The sequence below is a fragment of the Ranitomeya imitator genome, chromosome 4 (assembly GCF_032444005.1).
Source record: "Ranitomeya imitator isolate aRanImi1 chromosome 4, aRanImi1.pri, whole genome shotgun sequence".
Taxonomy (NCBI): Eukaryota; Metazoa; Chordata; class Amphibia; order Anura; family Dendrobatidae; genus Ranitomeya; species Ranitomeya imitator.
In genome coordinates, this window is record NC_091285.1 from 264,919,157 (window position 1) to 264,932,633 (window position 13,477).

The 13,477-nt window shown below is 44.2% G+C and overlaps 1 protein-coding gene across 1 annotated transcript in view; it reads right to left on the minus strand.

The window, feature by feature from the left end:
- TRHDE (thyrotropin releasing hormone degrading enzyme) overlaps positions 1-13,477 on the minus strand; it is a 1,712,820-nt gene that overhangs the window by 444,089 nt on the left and 1,255,254 nt on the right. The gene's annotated exons all lie outside the window — the stretch shown is intronic.

Genomic DNA, 13,477 nt, shown 5'->3' on the forward strand with positions numbered 1-13,477 from the left:
TGCGGTACCGCGGTCCTGTGACACAACAGGATCGCTTCCTTCACGTTGGGTGAAGTTTAACCCACGTGTGTATACTTATGAGTACCGCCATATAGTCCGTCGTTACTTGGCAGCAGGTTCCATCTCTGCACGATGGACCCCGGGCTGCGAACGCACCATACTCTATCTGTCTTAATATTTGGTGCGTTCCGCTAGCCCTAACATTACACTAGCGCCAGGGTCTGGCTAGTAATGACGGACAAACAGCAATCCTTGCGGTATATCCAGCAGCTGGAGGGTAGGTTGGCAGCTCTTGAGAGCGCAACCTCAGCTGTGGATGTTACCGCGGTTGCTGTACAGGCTGCTAGCGTGGCTGCAGCAACCCTGTCCATTGCCACCCCTGCTCCGACATTTTCTCGCCTCCCGCTGCCAGAAAAATTTTCTGGTGATAGCAAGTTTTGTAGGGGATTTGTGAGTCAGTGCTCTATTCACCTCGAGCTCCTGGCTGCACATTTTCTCACAGAGCGGGCTAAGGTGGGATTTATAGTGTCTCTTTTGTCGGACAGGGCGTTGGAATGGGCTACGCCGCTGTGGGAGCGTGGCGATCATGTGGTGCAGAGTGCTCCGCTGTTTTTGAGCACTCTGAAACAGGTCTTTTTAGGACCTCAAGTCACCCATGATACGGCGCTCCAACTGCTGGCATTAACTCAGGGTGAGTCCTTGGTCAGTCAATTCACCATCCAATTCCGCACTTTAGCTTCTGAGCTGGATTGGTCGGATAAAGCTCTTATCCCCATATTTTGGAGGGGCCTGGCTGACCACGTTAAGGACACTCTGGCCACTAGGGAGATTCCTGCCACACTGGAGGAGTTAATAACTGTCTCCACTCAAATTGACCTCCGTTTTAACGAGCGGAGGTTAGAGCGAGCCCAGTGTAGGCAGAGGTTTCGGCTGGCTCCTACCTTCGCCAAACCTCTGGAATCTCCGGTCCTGGTTCCTGAGTCACATGAGGCCAGGGAAGTGTCACAAGCGGGATCTAAGTCCCGGACCGCTTGTGCACTCAAGGTCTTCATGTTTGCCAGCAGTCAGGACATCTAGCCACCAGATGTTCTCAGCGATCGAGGAAACGTCAGCGTTTAGTGGTAGTAGGTGGAGGTACACTAAACACGGCGACGTTTGCCTCTAAATTGTCCTTTAGGGGGACAATTACTATAGGCTCATTCTCCCACTCGGTAGAGCTCTGCGTGGATTCTGGGGCGGAGGGCAATTTTATGTCTTCTGCCTTCGCCCAACGTCAACCAATACCCCTGGTTATGCTAGCTCAACCAGTAACGGTACGAGTGGTGAATGGGTCGGCACTGCCCTCACAGATAACACACCAGACCATCCCTTTTACTCTGTCCATGTCGCCATCTCATCAGGAGATTATATCTCTGCTCGTCATTCCTGAGGGAATTGATGAGGTCCTGTTGGGAATACCTTGGCTATGGTACCACTCTCCTCATATCGAGTGGTCCTCTGGCAGAATCCTGGGATGGGGCGAATCTTGTGGGGGTAGGTGTCAGAGGGAGTGCGTTCAGGTTGCTTCTACTGAGGTACCCGCAGATCTTTCCTCTCTCCCCAAGCAGTATTGGTCTTATGCAGACGTGTTCTCCAAAAAGGCGGCGGAGATCCTTCCGCCCCATCGCCCCTATGACTGTCCTATTGATCTCTTGCCTGGTGCTGAGCCTCCCCGGGGTCGAGTCTATCCGCTATCTCTCCCAGAGACGGAGGCAATGTCACAGTACATCCAGGAAAATCTGGCAAGAGGATTCATTAGGAAGTCAGTGTCACCTGCTGGGGCAGGGTTCTTCTTTGTGCAGAAGAAGAATGGAGAATTGCGTCCATGCATAGACTACAGGGGTCTTAACGCCATCACCGTTAAGAACAAGTATCCTTTGCCCTTGATATCTGAGCTCTTCGATAGGCTTCGGGGAGCAAGGGTATTTACTAAACTAGATCTGCGGGGTGCTTACAACCTGATTCGCATCCGTGAGGGGGACGAATGGAAGACGGCTTTTAACACCAGGGATGGGCACTATGAATATCTGGTGATGCCCTTCGGGCTCTGTAATGCCCCAGCCATTTTCCAAGACTTTGTGAACGATATCTTCCGGGATATGCTTTCCACCTCGGTCGTAGTCTATCTGGATGATATTCTCATCTACTCTCCAGATATTGACTCCCACCGGAGAGATGTTTGCAAAGTCTTCGACCTCCTACGGGCAAACTCCCTCTATGCCAAGTTGGAGAAGTGTATGTTTGAGCAGGAGTCCTTACCTTTCCTAGGCTACATCATCTCTGCCCAGGGATTGGCTATGGATCCTGCCAAACTACAGGCTGTGATGGACTGGCAGGAACCCCATTCTCTTAAAGCGGTGCAGCGCTTTATGGGGTTCATTAATTATTATCGCCAGTTCATTCCGCACTTCTCAACTTTGGTAGCTCCCTTGGTTGCCCTCACCAAGAAGGGGGCGAATCCCAAATTGTGGTCTGAGGAGGTCTCCAAGGCCTTTAACTCTATAAAGTCACACTTCGCTAGCGCTCCCATCCTACATCGCCCTGATGTTGATAAGCCATTTATCATGGAGGTGGATGCCTCTTCTGTTGGTGCTGGAGCAGTCCTCTTCCAAAAGGATGCTCAAAGTCGGAAGCATCCTTGCTTCTTTTTCTCCAAGACCTTCTCACCAGCAGAGAGGAATTATTCCATCGGGTACAGGGAGTTGCTAGCCATGAAGTTGGCTTTCTCGGAGTGGAGACATCTCTTGGAGGGTGCACGTTTTCCCTTCCAAGTCTTCACAGACCATAAAAATTTGGTGTACCTGCAGACAGCCCAGCGATTGAATTCTCGCCAGGCCAGATGGTCCTTATTCTTCTCCCGGTTTCATTTCACCCTCCATTTTCTTTCTGGGGATAAGAACATTCGGGCCGATGCTCTCTCTCGCTCCGTTGTGTCATCTGCGGAGGAGGAGGTGGAGCCTCGGCTTATTGTCCCCACCGAGAGCTTGAGAACTGTGGCCCCGGTTTCGCTAGAGTCTGTGCCCCCGGGCAAGACTTTTGTTCCATCCAATTTGCGACCGGAGGTTCTCTCTTGGGCACACTCGTCCAGGGTGGGTGGACATTTTGGTACCAAAAGGACATCTGAGTTACTGGCAAGGACGTACTGGTGGCCGCATATGGCTCGTGATGTCGCAGAGTATGTTCGGGCGTGTGTCTCTTGCGCCAAGAACAAGACTCCTCGGCAACGGCCAGCTGGTTTGCTTTATCCTCTGCCGGTGGCGGACAGGCCCTGGGAGATGGTCGGGATGGACTTTGTGGTGGGCTTACCCAAGTCTCGTAACTGCACCATTATCTGGGTGATCACCGACCATTTTTCCAAAATGGTGCACTTGGTGCCTCTTCCACGGCTACCTTCTGCACGGGCGTTGGCTGTCTTGTTCGTCAAGCATATCTTTCGCCTACACGGTATGCCAGACAAAATTGTTAGTGACCGGGGTCCCCAGTTTGCGTCTCGATTCTGGAGAGAGCTTTGTCGTCTACTCAGTATTGAGTTGAATCTCTCTTCGGCATATCATCCCGAGACGAATGGGTTGGTAGAGAGGGCCAACCAGACCTTGGTCACATATTTACGACATTTTGTTTCTGCCAGGCAGGATGACTGGGCATCCTTGCTACCTTGCATCCGTGGGCAGAGTTTGCACTTAACAATGCCGTAGCCGACTCTACCGGTCAGACTCCATTCCTCCTAAATTACGGCCAGCATCCGCGTGTTCCTGGGGGGTAATGTTAGGTCTCGAGTTCCCACTTCTGCACAGGGGGAATCTCAAGCCATCTCCTCTGCGGTCTCCCATTCTTATCCAGCCGCAGTGGAGTCTGCTCAGCAGGGACGTCGGTCCCAGCGTCTTGCTCAGTCTCACGCTGTACAGAGAGTTACTGCTGCTTCTTCAGCTTCTGCCATTAAAGTCAGTGCTGGTCAGCAGCGAGCGGACTTCTCTGGGACTAAGTCCTTGTCTGCACACACTGAGCATGCCCAGGGCAAGATCTCCCGTTGGAGATCGAGGGTCATGTGCTCAGGCTCTGCAGCACATTCCATTGGTCCTCTTGGCAGGTCTTGGAAGGGCAAAGTTTCTGTGGCCACTTCCTGTGCTGCAACTATATAAACTGCGCATGACCGCACGGCCATGCGCTAGTGTACAATTGTTAATGTGTGTATGTTGTGAGTGCAAATCGTCCTTGGATACCCCTACCCTATTGAATGTCTGTTCGCGGAAGGTGTATGGTTGCTATCTAGCGCCCGACTTAGCCTACAGCACGAATCACACATTACAGCGTCTAGTTGCTGTGACCGCCAGTACGGCGCCGTGCACTTCCTCTGTGCTTTCCTTACCCAAGCCTGGGTGGTTAGTGGCGTTCGTCAGTGCGGCACCGCATGCACTCTTGTGCCTTAAAATCATTATTTAGTTTCCTTACACACCCAGTTGCGGTGTTATGCCAGCAAGGGTCTAATCGGACTTCAATCCTAGTTGGGGTTGAGTTTGCTGACTACTTGCTCGCGCTCTATGTGCGGTACCGCGGTCCTGTGACACAACAGGATCGTTTCCTTCACGTTGGGTGAAGTTTAACCCACGTGTGTATACTTATGAGTACCGCCATATAGTCCGTCGTTACTTGGCAGCAGGTTCCTTCTCTGCACGGTTGACCCCGGGCTGCGAACGCACCATACTCTATCTGTCTTAATATTTGGTGCGTTCCGCTAGCCCTAACATCGTGTTTTACGGTTTAAACTAGGCTGGGGAGATAATAGTGCTTAAATAGAGTCTTAACCGATGTAAAAGAGGAAAAACAGAACGCTATACAAGCTCACCTTATGGGGTTGTAACTAGTGATGAGAAAATTTGTGTGAAAATGATCGCCAAACATAAATTTAGCACAAACATGGCATATTTGGATTCACGATTGGAAACACTAGCAAAATTTTATAAAATCAGGAACTCTGAAACATTCCGTAAAATGTGCAGGAAAATATGTGCGCTGCCACAAAAGGATTTTCAGCATTTTTGCTACAATAATGGTAGTGTATCATGAGTGTTGGGCACATGTTTGATGAAGGGTGGGGGTTTGCAGAGCTCAGAGATATGGCATGATTGTAAACCTTTTTTTCCCTAACTTAATGTGTGCACATTGCGGCTAGCCAATCAGGGTGCATAAAAAATCCACAATGCCCTGACACAATGGCTTGTTTCATTGCTTGCTGAAGTCACATGTCCCTCTTCATATAAAGAATGGACATATTGTTTATGAGCCACTTTGACACTAACAGAGCAGAGAGGCAATTAGTCACGCTGTCACTGTTATCAGCTGGATATTAGATAGTTAGCTAGGCAGTTGTTTCTTATTCATTTAGTTTAGCTAGGTAGTGTCCTGTGTGGCTGTGAAATTTACCTTCAAACAATATTTTTTTCTGCTATTACTGAGGTCTACAAAGACATCAGGGCACATGTCATACAAGTGTCATGTGCACAAATTCAATTGTGCTTCATGCAAGAGTAGACCATTCTAAATCTTATTTTTTCACTAGATAAATGTGAAGTAGCATGCCATATCCCAATTTATCATTTAGTCCTGGGGCAACATTGTTCTCTGATTTGAGCTATTGTGTATGAAGAAATATTTTTGGGGGGCAGTTGCTAGCGTGATTCACCATGTCATATCTCACCTTGTTTTGTCGTGGCATTGAAATTCCTCAGTGTGCATACCTCATGCAAATTAAAAAGAAAATATATATTTTTTGTTGCTAAATGTGATGCAGCCCGCTTTAGTCCATGTTGTCATTTGTGGTGGTTATATGAAGCTGTATTCAGACCTAACGCACATAAAAAAAACTTTTTTTTCTGCTGCAAAATGTGATACAGCTCAACGTATCCCACGTTTTCATTTTGTGGTGATGATATGAAACTGTCTGCCGATCTCACGCACATTAAAAACCAAATATTTTATTTTTTCTGTTGCAAAATGTGATACCCCCTGTCATATTCTAATTTGTCATTTTCTGGCAGTGATATGAAGCTGTCTACAGACCACATTCACATTAAAATATATATTTTTTTCCTGTTGCTAAACGTGATACTGCCCTCTAAATCCAAACTTTTCTTTTCTTGGCATTAAAATTGTTCTGTGTGCAGAGCTGTTGCAAATTATTTTTTTTGTTAACAAACGTGATACAGCAGCTGAGATCTGAGTTTGAAATAGTTTTGAGCCTATCTTCTATATAATGTGCATCTTTTGCAACCAATTTCTCATGGGCATTTTTTATGCCTAATTTGAGAAGCGCATCTGTTACACATATCTTCTGATGAGCATCAAGCGTTCTTTGGTAATTGGTGTTGGATAAAAGAGAATCGTTGTAGGCTGGATCCTGGATCTCATACCTCTCATAACTGCCCTGCTATTGATCCTGTTGTACGTTCTTACACTGGCCGCCAGCATGCCAGTTTTCCTGATCAGTTAATCTACCAAATTGTTGCTTATATTTCTCCTGCAAACCTGCACCTTACCTGCAGGAACTGTAGGAAGGAGGGCGTTCAAATGGACAATATTCTAGATTTTACAGGCTTCATCCACAATAAAAATATATATATTTTAATATTACTAGCATGATGCAGAAGGGGAGATCTCAGTTTGAAATTGTTTTGAGCATCTAGTCAATGTTATACAGGCATTCATTGACAGGCAAAACAATATTCTTCTGTTACTAATGTAGTACAGTAGAGGACATATCACTAAGAAATGTTAGCATCTAGTCAATTTTATCCAGACCTCATCCACAGGCCCCCCAAAATTATACTGTTAGTAGCGTAATACCGTACGGGACATCTCACTTAGAAATTGTTTGTAGCATCTAGTTATTGTTGTACAGGCCTCATCTACAGGCTCCAAAACTTTTGGTTGGTTACTAATGTCATACCGTAGGGGACATCTAATAAAAATTGTTTGGAGCATATCTTCTTTGTCATCAAGTCCTAATCCACCCTTAAACAATTCTTTATTCTGTTACTAATGTCATACAAAAGGGGATGTCTCACACTGAACGGGTTGAAGCATGTAGCCAATGTTATACAGGCCTCATTGACAGACCCCCAAAATTCTTCTGTTACTAATGTAATAATTTAGGGGATATCTCACTTAGAAATTGTTTGGAACATGTAGTGAATGTTATACAGACCTCATCCACATGCCCCCAACAATATTTTCGGCTACTAAGGTCATACAGCAGGGGACAGCTCACTTTGAAAATTTTTGGAGCAAATCTTTGTCATACAGGCCTCATCTACCCTAAAACAATGCTTTCTTTTGAGTCATGTGATTCACCATGTCATAATTCACCTTCTTATTTTGTGCCGCTGAATTTCAGCTGTGTGAAGAGGATGTGCAGAGTAAAAAATCTAACTTTCAGTTGCGTATAGTGTGCTTCTACCACACTATCTGAGCAACATGACTGGGAAAAAGTGAGGTTGTGATAGAAGGGGGATTAGGCTTGGTTAATGTTTCTGAAAGCACTAGCAAACCAGCAAAGTAATGTCCTATCCGAAGACAACTTACAATTTATGTTACTGGATGTTGTAGTTTTTAGTGTGTTGCATTGTTCTTGTGTAATTGCAGTCTCTCATAACTTTAGTAGGGCTTCTGTGCTTGCTGTTGGTTTTGTTGCTGCTGGAGATGGTAACTAATTTGTGGAAATGTGAATACTCCTGCTTGGGTGTCCATCTGCTAGGTTGGGTGTATTGGAAGACCTGTCAGTCCCTAATTGTAACAACCCTGCTGGCATCACTGCATGGCCTCCCATTCCCCACCTGCATTACACTCAAACTCACTTATTTCTCTGGGCTTTGTGGTTACTTCTCTCTGCTGCCAGCTCCATGCTGTATGCCTCATGTCTGCTGTCTGCTCTGTGCATGCTCTGTCTGTGTGCATAGGGGGTGGCGCCAGCAACTCCTGTTTCTTATAGAGACTGTGTGCATCTTGCTAAGGTGTCCCTGGCCAATTGCCATGAGGCTTCCTGTATTTAAGACATCCCCACCCATTGGTGGGGGCCTGTGCAACTTACTCCCTCGGTCAGTTCTTAGCTGCTGAGGTGCCAGGCCCTGTCTCGGTTACTCTCATGTCTGCCACCCAGGGGGGCGTTGTACCCTGGTCTGTGTCCTGTGTAGCCACCCAGTGGGGCTTAGTACCCTGGCCTATGTTTTTGTGTAGCCACCCAGCAGGGCTTCGTACCCTAGCCTATGTCCGCCACCCAGAGGGGCATCGTACCCTGGCTTGTGTCCATGTCTCTGTGTCTTGTCTCGTTCTTGACTCTGTCTTAGTCTAGTCCTATTCCGGTGTCCGTTTATATCCCTGTTTTGGTTTGCCTTTTCTGCTGTATCTTGCTTTGCTCTGCTTTTGGCTCCGTTATGTGCGACCTTGCTTTGCTCCTTGCTCTGCACTCTGACTCTGCTCTCAGCTATGCACTCTGTGGCTTTGCTATCAGCTCTGTTCTCTGACTTTGCTCTGCACTCTGTGGCCCTGCTCTTCATCTCTGCTCAGCTCTCGCTCTGCGGCTCCACTCCTTGCGGTTCTACCTGGCTCTGCTCCTTGCGGTTCTACTTCTCCTGCTCTTGGCTCCGCCTCCTGTGTTTCTGCACTTGGCTCCGGCTCCTGCTCTTGGCTCCGCCTCCTGCATTTCTGCACTTGGCTCCGGCTCCAGCTCTTGGCTCTACCTCCTGCGTTTCTGCACTTGGCTCCGCCTCCAGCTCTTGGCTCCTCCTCCTGCATTTCTGCACTTGGCTCTGCCTCCTGTTCTTGTTTCCGCCTCCTGCATGTCTGCACTTGGCTCCGCCTCCTGCTTTTGGCTCCACCTCCGGCATCTCTGTTATTGGCTCTAGCTCCTGTGCTTTCGCTCTGCATCCGCTCTTGCGGTCTTCCTCTACCTTTTCTTAAGTCCTCCTGTCTGAACAGGTTCTTACCTGTTTTACATACCTGTCTGCAGACCGGTCCCTACCGGTTCTTCCAGTGTACCAGCCTTGTCCGCCTGTCTTGCCAGAGAGCCTGCCTACCAGAGACAGCCGTGCCCACCTGCCTGCCAGTGTCTCTGTTGTACCCGTCTGTCTGCCTATGTCCCAGCCATGCCCGCCTGTCTGTCAGAGTGCCAGCCGTGCCCGCTTGCCTGTCTATGTTCCGTTCCCCGGTGGGATCAGCAGCCACAGCCAGACACCACCCTGGAGTGGTAACTGGTAGCTCCCTATTGCACAAGTCTGACCTCACCATCAGAGACTCCAGCGAACACCTAGGAAGCTACTTAGTTACGCCCCTTCCAGGGAAGTTTGGTCTGTGGTCCACTGGGGCCACACCCCCGCACGCCCGCGCCAACCAGTCTGGGCGCGAGCGTGACTCTAATACAGTATTTCTACTATGGTAAAATTTATGCCACTTTATTGGTGTCTGCCACTATTTTTTTTAAATGAGAACACTCCTGGTTGGATGTCCATCTGCTGGGTTGGGTGTAGTGGAAGACCTGTCATTCCCTATTAGACTGTTTTTACTGTGGTGAAATTGATTTCACTTTGTTGATGTTTGCCAATAAATGTTTGTAAATGTGTAAATTCCTAGTTGGGTGTCCTTCATGTGAGTTGTCAGGATAATGTACCAGAGAAGTCCAAGTAGATGTAATAGAGAATAGACTTTATTTCTATGCGTTTCGTGGTGATCACACCACTTCCTCAGGACAGTCTATACACATACACATAAAGGGTCTTGTATTTATAGCAAAAGAAGGCACATGGAGACGCCTCTTTTAAAAAAAAACACCACATCCAGTGGGCGGGGAATCTGACTTAAACACATATTCAAACACATATGTACATCATAAAACACACAAAACAATCATAAAATATAATTGAGTATAGCACTTAAAACCATTGCTCATACATGTAAAAATCTAAATACAAAAAAACACAACACAATAAAAAGAGTAGTTAAGCAAATTAATAACTTTTGCAAGCTGGGGGAGTGCTAGGACCTATGGTGATAAAACATTTATTCTTAGTCAGGACCCTGCTACCGATGTTTTGAACCATTGAGCCATGGGTGGATTTGATTGGATTGTTTTGTTTGGTGGTGGATTCACAAGAGTCTGTGAAATCAAAGAGAAAACAGCGGAAAAAAAAAAAAAAAACCTCCAAAAAAAATCCCTGAGAATATTTTTTTTCTGTCTTTTTTTCTTTTCCCTCTCCTTTCTAAAAAAATAATTAAAAACAAAATTATAACATGCTGAGGAATAATGAGGTTCTACAGGGAAACAGAGCAGAATCCATGCAAATATCCAAATCAATTGAAATATTCCAAAATGTCTTATATTCATGTGTACTATTGAATTATACAAAGTTTGTTGAACATACATCTCCCTTAAAAAAACATTAAAAAAAATCACAAATCACTTTTCTATTGCAACTTAACCCCTTCATGACTCGAGGTATTTTCATTTTTGCATTTTCGTTTTTTGCTCCCCTCCTTCCCAGAGCTATATCTTTTCTATTTTTCTGTCAATATAGACATGTTAGAGCTTGTTTTTTTGCAAGACAAGTTTTACTTTTAAACAACACCATTGGTTTTAACATATCATGTACCGGAAAACTGTAAAAAAAAATTCCAAGTGCGGTGAAATTGCAAAAAAAAGTGCAATTCCTGTTCATAGTTTGACAGTGGCATTTAACTAGTTAACAGCTGCAGGTGGATCGTGATTCCACCTGTGCCTGTTAACAGCACATATCAGCTGTTCAAAACAGCTGACATGCCAGAAAGATATCGGCTGACTGCCGGAGCCCACATCAAAGGGAGGGTGTCCAACTTTGGTATATTATTATGCCCAAAGTTGGAAAGAGGTTAATATTATCCACGCCTAAACAAAATACAATGCCAAAATTGTTGTTTTCTGTTTATCCATCTGGCATAAAATGGAGTATAAATGTATCAAAAATGATTAAAAATTTCAACTTGTCCCCAATACAGCCCTGTTGAAAAAAAATAGTTTTGGCTCTCAGAATATGGCTGCACAAAAGAAATTATATTTTTAGAGAGGGGATTTTAATGTTTGTACTGAGCAAGACATAAAAAATATGAATTTACAATTGCAGAAACATGTCACTTCTATCACATAAAATGCAGTAAAGAAAAAGTAAAAAAAAGCATTGTAAAATGCTATCATAAAAAATTCAACGTGTTTGGCACAAAATTAGTGCTCAAAATCCTATTTAAAAAATAACAAATATTTTTTGATCTTAAAACACATTCATACAACAATGAAAAGTATTAATTATGTTATTGAGACTCATTGTATATGCATCTTGAAATAACTAGGTATTTTAAAATGAATGAATAAAAATAATATAGGAGTTTCTCTTATCTGGACAGTTATATTTAGTTGCTAGTTTTTTGCACTGGAGTTGTATCATTGATTTTTCATACTGTGACACAATCTAAAGTTTTTTTGTTTTCATACTTCAAACAGCAAGAAAAAAGAAAGCAAGAATACCACAAATGACTGTTCAAAATGTAGTTAAAGGACATCTAAAAATACTATATTGTCAAATCTAAGTGCATCATTTCCTATAACTTGTTATGTGTTTCAATCTTTTCTCATTACACACTTTCTCTTGATTGTGTGTGACTTTCTTGCTTGCCTAACCAAATAATAAAAAATAAAGTGACTTGTTTTATTTACTTTTTTCTTATGGTTTGGATAACTTCCAAACAATAAGAACGAAATGTCATGTGAATATACTAATATAACTCAATAGTCATTTGACATATTATACACATTATCCACAAAAAATGGCAAGCAGTTTATCTGTTTAATATTTTATGCATTGCAAAGATAATTTGAAAAACCATTGAACCATCGATAACATTGATGTTAATGTACTGTATTCATTTTCTTTGCATTATTGAATGCTAAAATAACTTCAGTCTACTGAAGGTTGCTGCAGATTCCAAAAGTTAGTGTAATAGAATAATTATATAAATTGTCATTTCTCACGATCAAAACAATGCATTACTTGAAAATCATTGGTAAAATCTTACGGAATTATACAGACTGTTCCAAATGTAGCTCTGTGGATGTAGCTGTTGCTATCTAATGCATTCACAAATACAGTGGGTACGGAAAATATTCAGACCCCTTGAAATTTTTCACTCTTTGTTTCATTGCGGCCATTTTGGTAAAATTAAAAAAGTTAATTTTTTTCTCATCAATGTGCACTCTGCATCCAATCTTAACTGAAAAGAATAGAAATGTAGAAATGTTTGCAAACTTATAAAAAAGAAATACTAAAATATTGCATGGTCATAACTATTCAGACTCTTTGCTCAGACACTCATATTTAAGTCACATGTTGTCCATTTCCTTGTGATCCTCATTGAGATGGTTCTACTCCTTCACTGGAGCCCAACTGTGTGTAATTAAACTGATAGGATTTGATTTGGAAAGGAAACATACATGTTTATATAAGATATCAAAGCTCACAGTGCCTTTCAGACCAAATGAGAATCAAGGAACTGGCCAAGGAGCTCAGAGACAGAATTGTGGCAAGGCACAGATCTGGCCAAGGTTACAGAAGAATTTCTGCAGTACTCATGGTTGCAAAGAGCACAGTGGCCTCCATAATCCTTAAATAGAAGAAGTTTGGGACCACCAGAAGTCTTCCTAGACCGGGCCGTCCAGCCAAACTGACCAATCATGGGAGAAAAGCCTTGATGAGAGAGGTAAAGAGGAACCCCAAGATCACTGTGGCTGAGCGCCAGAGATGCAGGATTGAGATGGGTGAAAGTTCCACAAAGTCAGCTATTACTGCAGCTCTCCACTAGTCAGGCCTTTATGGCAGAGAGGCCCAATGCAAGCCTCTCCTCAGTGCAAGACATATAAAAGCCCGCATAGACTTTGCAAAAAAACAGAAATTGCTGTGTTACTGAAGATAAGCTTTTTATTGACTCATGACCCATTTAGATTAGCCAAAAATTCACAAATGACTCATAGAAATGCTCTTTCCGAACTTTTGGCCCTAATAAAGAAGCTTGCAAATACCTGATGTACAAGCAAAACACTTGTGCTTCAAGTGTAATAATTTTAAAGTTGGCCTAAAAATCTTTATAATAGGTAGAATATTATACAGTATAAGCAGGAGATATGTTGCAGATAACAGAATTATCTGTGGGCACAGAACAATTGTATTATCAATCATTCTGTGTCTATGAGTATTTGCCTGCATGTCAAGACTCCTATTGTCCTTCTCTGGATAGACCACCAGGGGTTGCTTTTGTTCACCTTGATAACTGTCCTATTTTTGCTATTTGGGCCTCAGTAACGTTAGCTGCTCCCCTGCTGTGTGTGCGGCAATAACTGAAGTCTGCTCCTCCTGCTTTTCCTGGGCTT